The following is a 15,651-nucleotide window of genomic DNA, read 5'->3' as shown; positions in this document are numbered from 1 at the left end:
ATGAATGGTCTATAAATGTGTGATACTTAGCACTATCTGCCTTCTCCCCCCGCTACTCTGTAACTACTACTGCTGAAGTAGAAGGGAGACACACAAGATTGTCATTTTGTATTTTTCTTTGTTTTACGGGTTACCATGACCAAAGAATTCAATTGATTAATCAGCAAGCATTTATTAAATGCCTGCTTCATACCAGGCACTATGTTAGATGCTGGGGATATAAATACAAAGAACAAAATAATAATACATGCAAAGAACTACATTCTAACAGGGAAGGCAATAAGTCAACACATTAAGAATATTCGGGGGGGGGGGCGCAGCTAGATGGCACAGTGGTTAAAGCACCGACCCTGGATTCAGGAGTACCTGAGTTCAAATCCGACCTCAGACACTTGACATTTACTAGCTGTGTGACCCTGGGCAAGTCACTTAACAAAGACAAAGAACCACGAGGATAAAGACAAAGTTGTTAACCACACCGGGTACTTTGAGAGGGAGGAAGGCGGTATTTCAGAGGATCAGGTAAGGTTTCATGGTGCTTGAGATGCCTCTCAAAAGAAGAGAGGGTCCTGTGAGATGGCAGTGAGGAGGAAGTGCATTCCAGACATATAGAAGCTAGACAATTCAAAGGCATGGAGACAAGAGATGAAGTGTGCTGTGTAAGGAACAAAGGTCAGTTTTGCTTGGCTAGGGTGCCAGTGATGGTGATGAGTACATACGAGTATGGAAGATAGATTGTACCTAGGTTGGAAGGGGCTTTAGAAGCTGAACAGAGAAGTGTGTAGTTTATCCTAGAGGCAATGAGGAGCCTCTGGAACTTATTGAATAGGGAGGCAACAGGATCAGAATTAATCACCAATTGGCTAACTGATTTGTGATGAATTTCTCTGTACTTAGCAAAGCCGGTCTTTAGAGATGAGTAGGAATCTGTTCCTAGGAACACATTCAAAGCCTTTTCAACATGGTAGAAGCTGCTAGAATCTTAGTTCTGGAGGCATAGCTTCACACCCCAATCTCAACCTCATACTGCAATGAGTCCTCTGAGTAGGACTTTGTGGAGGTTTGGTTTATTTTTCAAAACACACATAATAGACAGGATATTGATGAATTGTTGATGTCTGGCGCACCCTGCTGGATCTGAAATTTTTATATCACAAACACAATGGGAACAGCTTCTTCTGACAATAATTCTGTACTATATAGTTACTAATAAAACATCAGTCTCACCAGAACAGTACAATGCCAATGAAATATTAATAGTGAGATGACCATAAATAACAGTGAGGATCATATTTTAATAACTTTTAGGAAATCTAGCTGAACACTATATGACTATTTTTTATTTAATAAGTTGAGAATTCTCAAAGAATTACACAGTTCCTCAAACATTTTAAAAATAAAATATAGGTTAAGTTCAGGTTTCAAGAGGTTGTAAACAACTGGTCTTTAGGAAAAAAAGCCAATATGCATCTGCATTCTTCCTTCCAAAATGAAATGGTGATGGCCAATGATTGCTAACTGTAGTGTACTGGGGAAGAGGAAGGAGATTGGGAATGCTATAAGAAGCAGCACCTGCTTTCTGATTTTAAGGGTTTTTTGATATTTTGGTGGTTCTACATTGAAGGTGCCTCCAATCAGAGTTCAGGGCTTATGGTAAATATACACAAACATATACAAATATACAGAAACACATAAACACATACACACATATAGGTATACACACATACATATATGTCCCATCTTTGCTCTAATTTGGAATCTTGACGTCATTAATAAACTCTTTGTTTGTTTGTTTTTGGTTTTTTGGTGAGGCAATTGGGATTAAGTGACTTGACCAGGGTCATACAGCCAGTAAGTGTCAAGTGTCTGAGGCTGGATTTGAACTGAGGTCCTCCTGAATCCAGGACTGATGCTCTATCCACTGTGCCACCTAGCTTCCCCCATTAATAAACTTTTAATGGAAATGGGCCTGGCAACTCTTGCTTTCATACGCTTATTGTAATAATCAAGCAAAGTAGGTGATAAAAGTAATATATTGATACTACCTGGTATTTACAGTTAGTTTACTAAGTGGAGTCTACATCTTTTTTTTTTCCCCCTTGGGGCAATGAGGGTTAAGTGACTTGCCCAGGGTCACACACCTAGTAAGTGTCTGAGGCTAGATTTGAATTCAGGTCCTCCTGAATCCAAGGCTGGTGTTTTATTTACTATGCCACCTAGCTGCCCCTGTGGAGTCTACATCTTATCAAGAATTTTAAAAAATAAATCTTTAGGGGCAGCTAGATGGTGCAGTGGATAAAGCACTGGCCCTTGATTCAGGAGTACCTGAGTTCAAATGTGACCTCAGACTCTTAACACTTACTAGCTGTGTGACCCTGGGCAAGTCACTTAACCCCAATTGCCTCACCAAAAAAAAAAAATCTTTAATTATGAATGAAGCATTTATTAAGCACTTGCTATGTGCCAGTGTGAGAAAATAGAACTCCAATAACTTCTGGAACTCAGCTTAGGTGATGTGTCAAAGGCTCATTTATTTTCATTCTTGCAAGAACAGGCTACCCCCTAGCAGAGCTAGCCCCAAGCTGGAGGCTGGAAGGCCTTTTATCCCTCTCCATTGGGTTACAATCTACATGTGGAGCTGGCTAATCAATCAAAGGCAGCATCTGCCCCTCCGCATTGATTTTTCTCCTGGGAACCCCCAATTGTGGATATTAGCATTAGAGTATCTGCTTCTATTCTAATCTACTCTCCCTGACAAGAAGATCTTTCAGTCTGAATCTGAAACCACTTCCCAGACATTAAATCAGCTATAATTATCTTCCCAGAGAGCTCCAATCAACTTGAGAGGAGTACACATTTTCCCACAGCCAGGCACTGTCCTAAGAGTTGGGTATACAAATACAAGCAGGAAGACAGTCCCTGCCCTCAAGAAGCTTACATTCTAACTGGGAAGACAGCACATAAAAGAATGATAAGAGGCAAGGGACATGGGTTGAAACAAAGGTACCCTGTGTGAGAGCATAGGAGATAAAGTCCAGGGTGCAATTCTATAACCTCAAGGGACAAATAGAAGATCCTCTTTGGAGCAGTTAAAACTTTTCACAATCTTTCCAGTAATATCACATATTATTTGCCGTCATTCATACTCTGGTTGTTAATTTGTCTAGCTCTATAAAGTATTCCTTTAGTAGTTTCACTGATACAGCACTAAATCTGTAAATTAATTTAGGTATCATCATTTTGATGATTTGGGCATTTTTGTCTTACTGTCAGTCCAAGTTTGGCTTTTTGGGGGGGGGGGCAATGAGGGTTAAGTGACTTGCCCAGGGTCACACAGCTACTAAATGTCAAGTGTTTGAGGGCAGATTGGAACTCAGGTCCTCCTGAATCCAGAGCTGGTGCTTTATTCACTGGGCCACCTAGCTGCCCCCAAGGTTAGCTTTTGATATTGTTGATAATCTTGAAGGAAGCTCACATTCTAATGGGAGAGATGGGGCAGCTAGGTGGCGTAGTGGATAAAGCACCAGCCCTGGATTCAGGAGGATCTGAGTTCAAATCCAGCCCATGGCACCTGATACCTATTAGCTGTGTGACTCTGGGCAAGTCACTTAACCCTCATTGTCACACACACACACACATAAATGGGAGAGACAACACATTGGGGAGGCTTCAGCTGAAATTCATATGGCAAAGTCTCGAGGTTCTTGAAGTGAAACCCAAAGCATATTGTAATGCCTCTTTTTTAATGTCATTTCCACTTATAAAATCATTTCCATTTCTGATATTGAATCATTGACAGGACCAAGGACTCTGGTGGTCATTCTGGGACTTCAGCACGTGCAGGAGCATTTGCCAGGCGGCATGTGCATAGGATTTGCTTCTCAGAGTGATGGCTGAAGGCACTGGGTGGAAAGCATTTCTATTTCCAAAGCTATTGAATTCAGGCAGTTGGATTGTCTCCAAGGGAAGATCATGGTCAAGGTGGTGGAGGGTGGGGAGGGATGCCCGTGCCTAGCACTTACTGCCTCTTATCTCTCCCTTAGGGTGCCTTGCTGTTTCAGCCAGGCTGACTTGTCTACCTCGTGTTTGGCAGTTGCAGGAAGGACTGCCTTCTTCACAGGAATTGTTTCCCCTGAGGATGGCTATGAGGATTAGGCTGGAAGAAGGGCTGGTGAATTATTATCAACCTCTAACCTAGAGAGAGTATGAAAAACAAAGAGTGCCATAATAATGACTGTAATTCACATTGGGTTTCAGGTTTAAAGGGAAGGCAAGACTAGGCAACAAACATTTATTAAGTGCTTACAATTTGCCAAGTGCTGTCTTAAGTGATGAGACACAAATATAAGTAAAAAGAGAGACAGACCCTGCCCTCGAGAAGCTAACAGTTTTTTTAAAGCATAAAAGTACTTTATTATTTTCCAGTTACATGTAAAGATAGTTTTCAACATTCGTTTTCATAAGATTTTTAGTTCCAAATTTTTCTCCCTCCCTTCCTTTCCCCCTCTTCTCCCCAAGACAGAAAGTGATCTGATATAGGTTATATATGTACAATCACATTAAACATATTTCTGCATTAGTCATGTTGTGAAAGAAGAATCAGAACAAAAGGGGAAAACCTCAAAAAAAGAAAAAAAAACAAAAGTAGAAATAGTATGGTTCAACCTGCATTCAGATTCCACAGTTCTTTTTTCGGGATGTGTAGAGCATTTTCCATCATGAGTCCTTTGGAATTGTCTTGGATCCTTGTATTGCTGAGAAGAGTTAAGTCAATCACAATTGATCATCACACAATGTTGCTGTTACTATGTACAATGTTCTCCTGGTTCTGCTCACTTCACTCAGCATCAGTCCACTTAAATATTTCCAGGTTTTTCTGAAATCTGCGTGCTCATCATTTCTTATAGCACAATAGTATACCACAACTTGTTCATCCATTCCCTAATTAATGGGCATTCCCTCTATTTTGAGAAGCTTACAGTCTAATGGAGAAAGAAAACACACAAAAGCAAAATGGGGGTGGAAAGCAGGGATTTGGATTGTGCCATTTGAAATATTGAGGGGAAGCTTAGCTGGCGTTTCTAATAATATATTGCTACTTATAAATTAGAGGCTATTGTACCAGTTTTGGCAGCAACCATTTATTATTTTTTTTGTTTTGTTTGGTGAGGCAATTGGGGTTAAGTGACTTGCCCAAGGTCACACAGCTAGTAAGTGTCCAGTGTCTGAGACCAGATATGAACTCAGGTCCTCCTGACTCCAGGGCCGGTGCTCTATCCACTGTGCCACCTAGCTGCCCCAACCATTTATTATTAATTTGACCACGTGTACACCCAGCATGGAATCCCAGGAAGGGGGTTTGGGGGGTGGGGGCGCTGGGGGGAGCCAGCCCTGGGGTAAGAAAAGCATTAAGTGAGTTTCACTGTGGTCTTTGGTACAACAAAGTCTCAATTATTCTTTTTGTTAAAGAAGCCAAAGTACAAATAATTACCACAGGAAGATCCAAAAATAATTTGTACTTAGTTTTAGAATGTCTTCTGATATTTATATTTAAAAAAGAATGTGCCTAATGGTCTGGAAACACTTCAAACTAAATAAAGTCAAACTGATAAGGAATAACTCAAGACAGAAAAGTAAAGTTTCCCATTTCTTACTCCATCAAGGGCACCACACTGATGCCAGACACCTACAGAAAGAAGGCACTTTTCTTTTCTTTCTTTTTTTTTTTTTGCGGGGCAATGGGGGTTAAGTGTCTTGCCCAGGGTCACACAGCTAGTAAGTGTCAAGTGTTGGAGGCCTGATCCGAACTCAGGTACTCCTGAATTCAGGGCCGGTGCTTTATCCATTGTGCCACCTAGCTGCCCCCAGCACTTTTCTTTTTTTTTTCTTTTTTTTTTTTTGTGAGGCAATTGGGGTTAAGTGACTTGCCCAGGGTCACACAGCTAGTGTTAAGTGTCTGAGGCCGGATTTGAACTCAGGTACTCCTGACTCCAGGGCCGGTGCTTTATCCACTGCGCCACCTAGCTGCCCCCCCAGCACTTTTCTTAATAGTGGCCCATAGTATAGTGGGGGAAGCACAGGACTTAAGGTTAGGAGAAAACTGAGTTCAAATCCTTTGGATGCTTATTAGCTGTGTGACTGGGGAAGTCGCCTAACTTCTCCAGTATTTGATAAGGAATTTCTTACAAGTCCTACACTTACGGAGTGAGATTTTGATCTTTCCCAATGCACATGCTAGCAGATTGATTCCCTAGGGTGCTGCTAATAGCATCTCCCCCTCAGGTTTCTAGGATTCTCAATGCACATTGAGAGGCAGTGGCAGAACTTCTCATCCATGTGGGCCCCAGAGAGGATGAAACTACCTGACACAGCCTCCTAGATACTGGAGAGATTTCCTGGATAAAGTCCTGGAATTTTCTTATCTCCAAGAGTTTGGAAGTGTCTAGGGATACCCCCCCACCCCATTCTTTCTCCAAAATGATGGGTGGATCTCCGAACTCTCCAGTAACTACTCCAGGAAAAGGATTAATTCTAGTAAGCTTGTTAAGTGCTTACAGGAATTTTATATAGCAATTATTACAACTTTATTTTTAATAAGATCCTGTGAATAGCCCATTGTATCTTGGTGCTTTGTTGTTCTTAAGATTATTTTTAATGGTTTCTTTTCTGTGATGATCTGATACTTTTCGGGGGGATGAAAGTCTAGGAATTTATCAATTGCAAATGAATTCGGGAGGTTAAAGAATATAGAACAAAATATTTTACAGACTCTTAGTCTTATACAGAATATTAGTCAGATATGAGTAAAGCTAAACTGCTGTATTTGTGTGACAGAGGCAGAGAAGCAGGTAACTATTATTTTATTCAATCTTTCCCTCTCACAAAAAACCATTGCAAGTCTGCTCAGACTTTTCTCAGAGGACTTAGGTTTATTTCTAAGAAGTCCAGATGCTCTTCAGTTTCTTGCAGAAGATTTGGTCAAGGTTGTTCCAGAGCCTGCCCCTTTGCCAGAGTTCATTTCGTTTCTTTTTTTCCTCTTTATTTTGTTGTTGCTGTTGTTGTTGTTGTTGTTGTTTGCAGGTCAATAAGGGTTAAGTGACTTGCCTAGGGTTACACAGCTACTAAGCGTCAAGAGTCTGAGGCTGGATTTGAACTCAGGTCCACCTGAATCCAGAGTCAGGGCTCTATCCACAGCGCCATCTAGCTGCCCCTACAATTATTACTTTCAATGCGATCCCAAACTGTATTTTGTAGGATACCATATGAAAAAAATTGGCAAAATTTGGAAGGGAACTTAGAGGCCATTTAATCTAACTCCCTCATTTTATACAGGGAGAAACTAAGGCACAAGGAAGGGAAAGGAGTTGCCTGAAGTCACAGAAGTAATAAGCAACAAAATCAGGACATGAATCCAGCAACTTTAATGTCACTACTTTTTCCACTACATACCAAGTGGCTTCCCTAGAAGCTGTTATTGTGAAAAGCTTAACTGTTGTTTTGTTTTGTGACAAAATAAAACCTCCCATTCAAGCCCTTTATTATACTTTGTATTTTGAAAGAGCTTGCAGGAGACCAGGTATAGTTTGAGCTCATTATTACTATTTTGAGTCAGTTGACATAATAAAACCCAAATTGATTGAAAGTATAATTTGGCCTTGAGTAGATTGTATGTCTAGAGAAATAGTATATAATCCCTTGTGAATGAATTTTATCCTCTCTAGCTACATGTGGATTATATAGCTTGTGAAGGTAACTGCAAAGTGTGTCTCTTCTGTATTGCTGTAATTCACAAGAAGGGTTTAATTGAGGGGTGTCCTAGAACCAGGTCCTAAAGGCTCAAGGAGAGTCAACTGTTAAATAAGATGATACAAATTTAAAAACTTGATTTATTGTTTTTTTGATTGTCTAGACATAAGAAAGTAACAGAGAAAACCATTTACTGGTACCTGTATTTATCCCTGTTTATATTTGTAAGTATAAAGTCTTCACCAATTATGAATTATTTGACATTGAGCTTTTGTCAGTTTGTGAAAGACTTTTTATTTAAATATCTTCTGCTGGGCACTGAGAGCATAAACCGAACCTGATGTCAATGTATTGTGGGATTGGGTTTTTGTTTTTGTTTTTGGTCATAAAATTGATTTAAAAAAACCCAAAGATCCAGCTTGCATTAGGAATTATTGCAAGTCCTTAGATTTTTAGTAGTAAAAGCAATGCCTCTTGCCTTAGAAATTCCTTCTAGGATAAGTGATTTACAGTTTAGTATTGCTGGAAAGAGCAGGTAGTTACTGCAGTGGATATAGATCTAGGTCTGGAGTCAGGAATTCAAATTCAATCTCAGACACTTAGCGATGTGATCCTGGGCAAATCCCTTCACCCTGTTTGCCTCTATTTCCTCATTTGTAAAATGAGCTGGAGAAGGAAATAGCAAAACCACTCCAGTATCTTTGCCAAGAAAACCCCTAACTGGGTCACCAAGAGTTGGACACGACTGAAAAACAAGTGGAGAATTAGGCATCTTTTGCTGTATTTATTGTAAAGTGCCTGTGTCAGAGTTTTCTCCTCACAATTCTTTAATTACTATTGCACTTTTTTTTTTTACTAGATTGCCTAGTCTTCTGCTATTGGATAAGTATTTAAGATCCTTCAGCCATTCTTAAAATAAAACCATGGAAAATGAAAAAGTCAAGGAACCTGTATGAACTGATAAAGAGCAAAGTGAGCAGAACCAGGAGAACAATGTACACCTGGGTTCTTAAACCTTTTTATGTCATAGACTTAGGTATATGCTGGTAAATGTCTAACAACCAGTACCACAGCATGGGGGGAAATGGACCCATGACACTTTTTTTTGGTGGGGCAATGAGGGTTAAGTGACTTGCCCAGGGTCACACAGCTAGTAAGTGTCAAGTGTCTGAGGCTGGATTTGAACTGAGGTCCTCCTGAATCCAGGGCCTGTGCTTTAACCACATATTGTTCTCCAAAATGTTTGAATCAGTCTAAAGTCCCTAGCCTATAGATTTTAAAAAAATGTTTTATTATTGCTTGCTCAATTTGGTGGCTGTGATTTCAACAAATTCTTGGTGATACATGTCTCCCTCTTCACTAAGGGATGAGGTAGTCAATGGAAAGAGCAAGCACTAACCTAGCAGTGAAAGAAATCTCTCCCCTTCCCCCCCTCCCTCTCTCTGTCTGTCAAAGCAACAATAAAACATTTTTTAAAAAGTTAGAGGGGGCAACTAGGTGGTGCAGTGTATAAAGCACCAGCCTTGGATTCAGAAGGACCTGAGTTCAAATCTGACCTCAGACACTTGACACTTACTAGCTGTGTGACCTTGGGCAAGTCACTTAACCCTCATTGCCCCACCAAAAACAAACAAAACCCCCCCAAAACCAAAAAGCTACAGGCTATGGACTTTAGACTGATTCAAACATTTTGGAGAACAATATGATAATATGAAAAAGAGCCAGAAACCCTTTGATTCAGTGATCCTGTTAGCACTCTATACCAAAAATCATTAAAGTAAGAAAAATGCAGCCTAGTAATACAAAAATATCCGAATTGCTTTATTTATGATAAAAATGGAAACAATCTGTGTCTCCAATAATTGGAGACAGGCAGAAAAAAATAATGGTATTTTGATATAATCAAATATTAAGAAAAAGATAAATATGAAACATACTAGGGAAAAAAAAAAAGACCCGTACAAGGTAATACTGAGTGAAATCAGCAGAACCAGAACTGTAGACACACTGATTCCTACTATTTTTTTTTTAAAGAAGAAAATAGGGGGGCAGCTAGGTGGCGCAGTGGATAGAGCACTGGCCCTAAATTCAGGAGGACCTGAGTTCAAATCCGGCCTCAGACACTTGACACTTACTAGCTGTGTGACCCTGGGCAAGTCACTTAACCCCAATTGCCTCACCAAAAAAAAGAAGGAAAATAGGGCTAAAGGTGGCATACTTACTTAGAAGGGGACAGAGAATGAAAGAAAACATTTTCTTCCCCCTTTTATTGTTTGTTTAAAAGCCAAATGTAAGATTTTGCCTTTTGTTTTTTACGTTTCTTTGTTTTGTTTTGTTTTTGTGGGTGATGATGATGATGGTGGTGATGATAATAAAACATGGTTTCACTTTCTGACTGAAATGATTAAAAGCTAGATCTTCAAACGTGATGGGAGTAAAAGTGAGTCTCGTTCTTAAAACAACAACAAAACCTTCCGATAACCCTTTCTAGAAGTTGGCAATACATCCTTTAGGTATAAAAAAGCCTTTGCAAAAGCTTATACATAAATTACTAACAATAATGGAGATAGAATTTTCCAATCATGTTCTTTGCCCTGGATCTTCTCTTTCTTTTTTCCCTCTTATGACTCACCATTTCCTTTATTTGTTCAAAATAGTAAATGATCATGCTGTGGCAGAGAAAAACTGTGGTTTAGTGTTTAAACAAGTACTTCTATCTTTTTAAAAAATTACCTTTTTGGGGGGAGGGGGGAAATGAGGGTTAAGTGACTTGCCCAGGGTCACACAGCTAGTAAGTGTCAAGTGTCTGAGATTAGATTTTAACTCGGGTCCTTCTGAATCCAGTGCCAGTGCTTTATCAAATACACCACCTAGCTGTCCCACAAGTACTTCTACCTTGAAGCATCTATTTTTGAAGATTTGGGACTGCTAGCTTTAGCCCCAGAATCTTTGGATTGGATGGTTTAGTAGGTTCAGTAGTCTTAAGGTTTGTGGGCTCAGCAGGCTTGGAATCACTGGGGTTTGTGACCTTAGAGTCAGACTTGGTAACCTTGACATCAGACTTGGTGACCTTGGTATCAGATTTGGTGGCCTCAGGATTAGACTTTGTTCTGTTGGAGACCTTGGTAACAGACCTGCTGGCTGAGGGTCTAGACTTGGTGACCTTGGGGACAGACTTGGTGATCTTGGGATCAATAGACTTGGTCTCTTTTGTGCCCGTAGGCTTGGCAAACTTCAAGCCAGTGGCCTCAGTAACCTTATGGTCAGTGGTTATGGCAACCTTAGAGTTGGGATTAGTGATCTTGGGATCTGGGCTTTTAGTACCAACTTTGGAGCCTCAAAACATTTGGCAGGAGTCTCGGGGCCAGTACCTCTGGTGTTGGCCTGTGGGCTTGGGGATTTGGGGCCTGAGGAGCTTGGGCTTAAGGACCTTGGTAAGGGCCTTTATATCCTCTGCTTATACACTGATGGCTTTTGGGGTGTATTTCTTTTGGTCCTTTCTTGTTGGACTTCTTGTCAAAGCATGCGTTTCTCAGAAACTTGGGGTCAACTACTTTCAGAGACTCATATCTCTGTGACCTAGGTTTCTTTTTTTTTTTTTTTTGCTGGGCAATGAGGGTTAAGTGACTTGCCCAGGGTCACACAGCTAGTAAGTGTCAAGTGTCTGAGGCTGGATTTGAACTCAAGTACTCCTGAATCCAGGGCCAGTGCTTTATCCACTGTGACACCTAGCTGCCCCTGACCTAGGTTTCTTGATGCCATTTCTGTGCCACTTACAGGATTAGTTGTGAGGGTATGGTTCTTAGACTTAGCCAGCTTTCTATGGCAGCTGCCTGGGCTACCAGGCATTCCTGGCTGTTCTCTTAACGTAATGAAGCTTCTGAAAGCAGAAAAAGTTTTGGTTTTGTAATGTATCCTCACTCACTCCCTAACCCTCCAACCTTCTCCACACACATGTTTACTGCAATGCCTGACACCTTAATAAATGTTTGCTGAATTACATTGATCCCCCAAATGCCAAGAAATATTTAATGAAACTGATGTTTAAGTATACTAACAAGTGATTCAATTTCAATTTTACTTTTACAAGTAAACCTTTTTTTTTTTTTTGTAGGGCAATAAGGGTTAAGTGACTTACCCAGGGTCACACAGCTAGTAAGTGTCAAGTGTCTGAGGCTGGATTTGAATTCAGGTCCTCCTGATTCCAGGGCCAGTGCTTTATCCACTGCACCACCTAGTTACCTCCTACTGGTAAACCTTTTTCTCCTTTTCTCTCCTCTTTTTAAAAAATATTTTTATGATAGTGAATTTGGTAGGGTGATTGCCATATGTTTAAAAAAATGTTTCAGGGGCAGCTAGGTGGTGCAGTGGATAAAGCACTGGCCTTGAATTGAGGAGCACCTGAGTTCAAATCCGACCTCAGACACCTGACACTTACTAGCTGTGTGACCCTGGGCAAGTCACTTAACCCTCATTGCCCTGCAAAAAAAAAAAAAAAAGTTTCAAGTCTCTTTGTGGTATACTTTGGAGTTGAAATTCCTCTTGTATGTAGAATTTATAGACATAAAACATACTCCCAACACTAAATATCCTTTTTTGGGGAGGCAATGACTATTTTTATTTTTTCCCAGTCTTAATAGTATTTTATTTTTTCCCAATTACATGTAAAGATAGTTTTCAACATTCGTTTTTATAAGATTGAGTTCCAAATTTTTTTCTCTCCCTCTCTTCTTTCCCTGCTCCCCAAGACAGCTAGCTAATCTAATATAGGTTATATATGTACAATCATGTTAAGCATATTTCCACATTATTCATGTTGTGAAAGAAGTGTAGAACAAAAGGGAAATACTTCAAGAAAGGAAAAACAAAACAAAACAACATAAAAAGTGAAAATAGCATGCTTTGATCTGCATTAAGCTTCCATAGTTCTTTTTCTGGATGTGGAGAGCATTTTCCATCATGAGTCTTTTGGAATTGTCTTAGATCATTGCATTGTTGAAAAGAGCTAAGTCTATCAGAGTTGATCATCACACATTGTTGCTGTTACTGTGTACAATGTTCTCCTCATTCTGCTCAATTTGTTCAGCATCAGTTCATTTAAGTCTTTCCAGGTTTTTCTGAAATCTCCCTGCTCATTATTTCTTACAGCACAATAGTATTCCATTATAATCATATACCACAACTTGTTCAGCCATTCTCCAATTGATGGGCATCCCCTCAATTTCCAATTTTTTGCCACCACAAAAAGAACTGCTATGAATATTTTTGTACATGTAGGTCCTTTTCCATTTTTTATGATCTCTTTGAGATACAGACTTAGTAGTGGTATTTCTGGGTATGCACAGTTTTATAGCCTTTTTGTCATAGTTCCAAATTCTCTCCAGACTGGATCAGTTCACAATTCTATCAATGATGCATTAGTGTTCCAATTTTCCCACATCTTCTCCAACATTTATCATTTTCCTTATCTGATAGGTGTGAGGTAGTATCTCAGAGTTGTTTTAATTTGCATTTCTCTAATCAATAGTGATTTAGAATATTTTTTCATATGACTATAGATAGCTTTAATTTCTTTGTCTGAAAACTGCCTGTTCATATCCTTTGACCATTTATCAATTGGGGAATGATTTGTATTCTTATAATTTTTCTTTCTTTCTTTTTTTTTTTGCGGGGCAATGAGGGTTAAGTGACTTGCCCAGGGTCACACAGTTAGCAAGTGTCAAGTGTCTGAGGCTGGATTTGAACTGAGGTCCTCCTGAATCCAGGGCCAGTGCTTTATCCACTGCGCCACCTAGCTGCCCTTTTTCTTATAAATTTGATTCAGTTCTCTATATATTTTAGAAATGAAGCATTTATCAAAAATATTCACTGTTAAATGGTTTCCCAACTTTCTGCTTTCCTTCTAATCTTGGCTCCATTGGTTTTGTTTGTACAAAACCCTTTTAATTTAATGAAATCAAAATAATCCATTTTGCATTTCCACTAATTAACCTTTTCAGCCATTAGGGCTTCTGTTGCCTGTTTCATCTTTGCTCTCCAATTCTAAAGTTTTTTACTTTGTATATGCCCCCTTTTATACTTCGGTAATTCTGATGATGGAAAGGAGCAAAATCAAAGAAACGTCAAACTTGGATACAAAACAAAACAAACCCCAAACACTATGAAAGCAACCCAAAGAGACAATACACTTAAACAAGGCTTTGTTTCCCATTTGCTCATTTGCATATAACCAATAGGAGAATTTAGTTAATAACACAACTGTTTTGTGATTATTGGATAATTGTACCTTTTATGGTTGGCTTAGCCTGCAGAAGTAAGGTGAATATACTGATTAATCTAGAATGAGTTGTTTTACTGAGGTAACCCAGCTCTAACTTGGGAAAGTTAATCTATGAAAATATCTTAGAGCCTAGGAGAAGAGAGGCTATACTTCTTTTTTTTTTTCTATGTATAAGGTATTTTATTTTTTCCGTTACATGCAAAGATAGTTCTCAACTTTTGTTTATACAAGCTTTACAATTTCAGATTTTTCTCCCTCCCTCCCCTCCCTCCCCCCTCCCCTAGACAGCAGGTAATCTGATATAGGTTATATCTATATATCTCTATACATATAGATATAGATATAGATATATACACACACATATATATATACACATAATAACATTAATCCTATTTCTGCATTAATCCTGTTACAAGAGAAAAAATCAGAGCAGTGATGCAAAACCTCAAAATAGAAAAAAAAAAAAACAGCACCCAAAACAAAAGAAATAATATGGTTCAATCAGCATCTATACTCCACAGTTCTTTCTTTCTTTTTTTTTTTCTTGGATTTGGAGATCCTCTTCTATCATGAGTTCCCTGGAACTCTTCTGTACCATTGCATTGGTGAGAAGAATATAGTCCATCACAGTAGGTCAACACTCAATGTTGATGATACTGTGTACAATGTTCTTCTGGTTCTGCTCATCTCACTCATCATCAGCTCACGTGAGACCCTCCAGGTTTCTCTGAACTCTTCCTGCTCATCATTTCTTACAGTATACTTCTTTACATTATCTGCTTCATGGGAAGTAGAAACTCCTCAGAGTCTAGGCAAGGCAGCAGAACTAGAGAATCTATGAATACCAGGTTAAGGATCTTTGCCCTTTCTGAAAGAGTCAAACATGTCCCCAGAAATGAAGGGTACCAGGTCAGCAGAGAAATGGCCTTCAAATTACCTTGTGGCAAAGAATTAGCCTGGTTAGGCAGAGGAATAGCAGTAGAACAACCAGCTGCAATACAGTTTGCTGAGGAGTAATATGGCCATCTGTCCAGTACCTCAGTGAACATTGTGAGGACTAGCTTTAAGAAAGAAAGGTTAAGGGGCAGCTAGGTGGCACAGTGGATAAAGCACCAGCAGTGGATTCAGGAGGACCTGAATTCAAATCCAGCCTCAGATACTTGACACTTACTAGCTGCGTGACCCTGGGCAAGTCACTTAACCCCAATTGCCTTACCAAAAAAAAGAAAAAGAAAAAAAAAAGAAAGGTTATCAAGGCCTGTTGAGACAAATAGAAAGCCCCAGAGACAGAGTTTCTGGGTAATTAACAATCAATTTATTAATTAGGCTAGCCATCAATCAAAAAATTGATGGCCAGTGGTTTCTCTTGGTAACCAAAGGTGCCAAAGGAGACCCTGAAATGCCTTAAATACCTTCTGAAAGGGAATTCCTCCCAACAAGTGAAAATCAGCCTTGATTGGTGGATATTTAATAAGGAGGTGGGCTAAAAGTCTTCAGCTCTTCCTGCTGAGAATGTGGTTTGATCATGAGACTCAGCCACCTCCAACAATCTGGGCAGAGGAAGTCCTTTCCATCTGGACTTCTCTAGCTGGTTTTCTCCTTCATGAGTTGGGTCACCCTAAACT

The sequence above is a fragment of the Dromiciops gliroides genome, chromosome 6 (genome assembly GCF_019393635.1).
Source record: "Dromiciops gliroides isolate mDroGli1 chromosome 6, mDroGli1.pri, whole genome shotgun sequence".
Taxonomy (NCBI): domain Eukaryota; kingdom Metazoa; phylum Chordata; class Mammalia; order Microbiotheria; family Microbiotheriidae; genus Dromiciops; species Dromiciops gliroides.
Note: the sequence above shows the minus strand (reverse complement) of the source record.